Here is a 3838-nt window from a genome sequence, read left to right as displayed (position 1 = left end):
ATTTCCTTTTGTATAAGTGCTACTGTATATAATGAAAGCATTGTAGAATATGGTAAGGGTGCTATTCTATCAATCAAAGGTGCTCAACTTTTTCTTAGAAGCACTAAATTGTGTAGTGAATGAGCTATATTTTTTATCAAAAGCACTACTCTGCCCCATTTCTTGTATTTTGGTCAGTTTGACATTTCAAGTTAATTTTTCTAGGTTTGATTTTTGTACTAGAGGTTATTTCTGCTATCCTTGTGATTTCAACATTGTATATTGTTTAGTTATGGGTATTCATTTGTTTTTAATTTCTCCAATGAGTTTAGTTTTACCTTTCTATAGAGGATTTTTTTGGTCTAGCTCCAATAAGAGGATGTATGCCTTGTTGTGGAGGGTTTTATGTTATGGCTCTAGCAAGTTGGATGTTCCCTACTATTGAGGATCTCTTTGATTTGGCTAAGTGAGAGGATATTACATTGCTCTTGACTTGATTTTATTATTGAGGCTCTTGTTGTTATATATTTTGATTTATGTCATTTTGGCTATTGTTCTTATTACATATGTATATGTGGATATCTTGGTGATTGTTGCATGAGCCTCCTTATTGATGTAAATGTTGTGTTTACCCTAAGGTCTTGGAGCATGGTTAAGGGGAGTGGGCTTCCATGTGATGGTCAGGGTCATGAGAGAATAGGTTTTCAAGAGGTTCCTTGTAAGAATGCTTGGAGTCTAGACCACCGGGAACATATTGGAAGTTTTCCTAGATTTAATAAGTGATAGCTATAATAATTAATTAGTCAGGTTAGGTAATTAGGACTCACCTAAACAAGATAATTAAATAGTTGAGATCATGATGTTATATATATTATACCCTTCTTTGTGAGGATAGCATGTAATGACACTCTTCCCTACATGTGTCCTTGTTCCTTATGCCATGGTTGTTGTTATGCCTCTGGAAATTTTATGCTTTCAATTCAGCCGTGCGATGTGATTTGGATTATTTATTCATGTGGTTGTTTTCAATTGTGGTTGTTGTCTTGTTGAGATCTCTTTGGTTGTTAGGTGTCAGCCTAGGTCTAGAGTGTGTATGGGACCTTGTGTCATCTCCTAGCATGGGGGCTAGTTCCTTATGGTTCCACATGGTCAAGTGGTTTGATTCCTTCTTCCATTAGGATGTTCTTCATTAGATTCTCTTGGGTGTGGATGTGGATTATTTGTCTCTTCAACTATTGGATGGATTCTTGGAGAAAATTGGTGTATTATGATTCATGAGATAGTTGTATTTGTAGATTCAGTATCATACATTTGATGTAAAAGATATTGTAATGATCAAAAAACAATCCAGGAGTGTCCAAGTGATGTGGACACAAGCAATAATGAAAAATATAAAAAATATAATATTTTTGGTATTTTCTATGTTTTAGTAAATGGCATTTTCAGAGGTCGTCGGAGCATTTTTGGCCTATGAAACTTTAGATGATCGTTTATGAGTGTTTCCATAGGAAAACTCATAAAGGACTAAAACTAGAGCTCTTGGAGATATTTCCAATGGTGAAAATGGTTCGCAGTTCGAGCCCTGAGCGAAAAGTTATGGCTCTTCAAAGTTGGACTAAATTTTTATATAGGATTTTGGCATTTTTGATAGTTTTTGGATTTTATTTTGTAATAAATATTCCAGACTGTTCATTTTCAATTCCAAGGGGATTTTGGTACCTCTTGGGATCTCATGTACCTTGTATAAATAGATTTTTTAATGAAATGGATTCACTTTTGGCTTACATCAATTCTTGTCGAATTTTGTTGTTCTTGTAACAAGTTTGTCAATAGCGCAGGTTATACACTAGGTATTGTACTCCAAAAACCATTATTTGGGTCATGTAATCATATGTAATTGGATAGATGAATTAAGTTGAGATCATGATGTTGTAATAGGATATATTAATGTGATCATTGTTGATTTTATTTTGTATCTTGGATGTTTATTTATGGGAATATGGTTTTAGATTTATGATCGATTGAATTGATAATGGATTAGTATTTATATGCCTAGATAGAAAGAAGTTGTCTTCCTTATTGTGATTGTCTCTTGAAATAGATTGAGCAAGTAGGATTATGATCATGTAAAAGGTTAATTCTTGAAGGAAAGGAATTATCTATGTGATATGTGATGATTAGTAATAGAATAATGACAATTTGTTAGTAATTAAGTATATGCATGGATGATCTCTTATATAATTGTGAGAAGTAAATGTAGGGAAAGTTAGAATATGATTGATTATGGAAGTAAATATGATGTTATGTTCTTGATATTGTATTCTTAAGTAATGGCGTTGAGATACCTTAGGGAATATTAGTTGATGAGTTGTATTTATTTCTGCTTGGGTATTGCGCTCTTATGATTATGTTCAAATTGAATAAGTGCATATGTGATAGATGGTTGTTTTAATGCATTGAGTATTCTAGCTTATGACTTGCATTGGTAGATGATGTGTTAATTTTTTTTTATCTCTATTTGCATGTTAGTTAGTTATATTTCTCTAGGGTATTTTGATGGGCATTACACATTCCCCCTTCGAGTTAAAAATTATCCAAATATGCTTGGCAAAGAGATAATTATTGAAATCCATAATACCCCTCAGAAGGGGGAAGGATATGTTACATTCCTATTGTGCCCTAATATTTTGATAATGTTTAGATGCACTGATACATGTTGCTACATATTGTTGAATAATGATTCATAATGCACATACAAATGATTTTGTTTTAAATCATTATTTGTATAAGAGAATTTTTAATCATGTTTGAATATGTTAGAGTTATGATGAGATTCCAAACTAACTAAATGGTTTTGGCCTAGTGGATGTAGGAAATTTGACACCCTCCAATAAGGGAGGGAAAGTATCATCCGGAACTAGATGGAATAGATGAAGGACCTAATGCTATCTGAAAACCTAAGAGTGTAATTTTTAGACTTGTTATGTTGAGTTAGATTTAGGGTGTGGTGTCATCATATCAATGTCTATCCTAGTTAATCCTAGACAATCAGTCTAGTAGTTAGGGTTTGTTGCATCCTGGTCACGGACTATGACATTCTTTTTAAGAAAAATTTTAAAATTGAAATCACTCGAATAAGTAATTATGATACTTTTAAACCTTACAGATTCATGTGATAAAAGAAAAAATACATACATGATTACATGTAAATAGAGTGGGAAATGTAATTATATATATGTGTGTGTTATGCTACATAATATTTAACACACACACACACATATATGTACGTATGTATATATATGTATATGTATATGTATATGTATAAGTATATGTATGTATATGTATATATGTATACATATGTATACATATGTATATGTATATGTATATATGTATATACATGTATATGTATATGTATATGTATATGTATGTGTATATGTATATGTATACATATATATACATGTATATGTACATATGTATATATATATATGTATACATGTATATATGTATACATATACATACATATACATCTACATATATATGCATATACACATACATGTATATACATATACATACATATACATATACATATACATATACATATATATACATATGTGTGTGTGTGTGTGTACATATACATATACATATGTTGGCCATTTGGTGGAATTGATTATGTGTTCATTGATTTTTTGTCATTGATGCCAACACTAGTTGTTTGGATTCTTTACCTACACCCTTTTGGTCTCAGTAGGTTGAGTGGATTCTAGTTGTTTTGGATCCGGCATGATCTGGTAGGCTCTGGTGTAGTTTGGTGATGGAATTGGCTTGTTCGTGATAATCATGCTCACATTAGGTTAGTTGG

The sequence above is a fragment of the Cryptomeria japonica genome, chromosome 2 (assembly GCF_030272615.1).
Source record: "Cryptomeria japonica chromosome 2, Sugi_1.0, whole genome shotgun sequence".
Classification (NCBI taxonomy): Eukaryota; Viridiplantae; Streptophyta; class Pinopsida; order Cupressales; family Cupressaceae; genus Cryptomeria; species Cryptomeria japonica.
The sequence above is the reverse complement of the archived record's forward strand: the minus strand, read 5'-3'. Positions refer to the sequence as shown.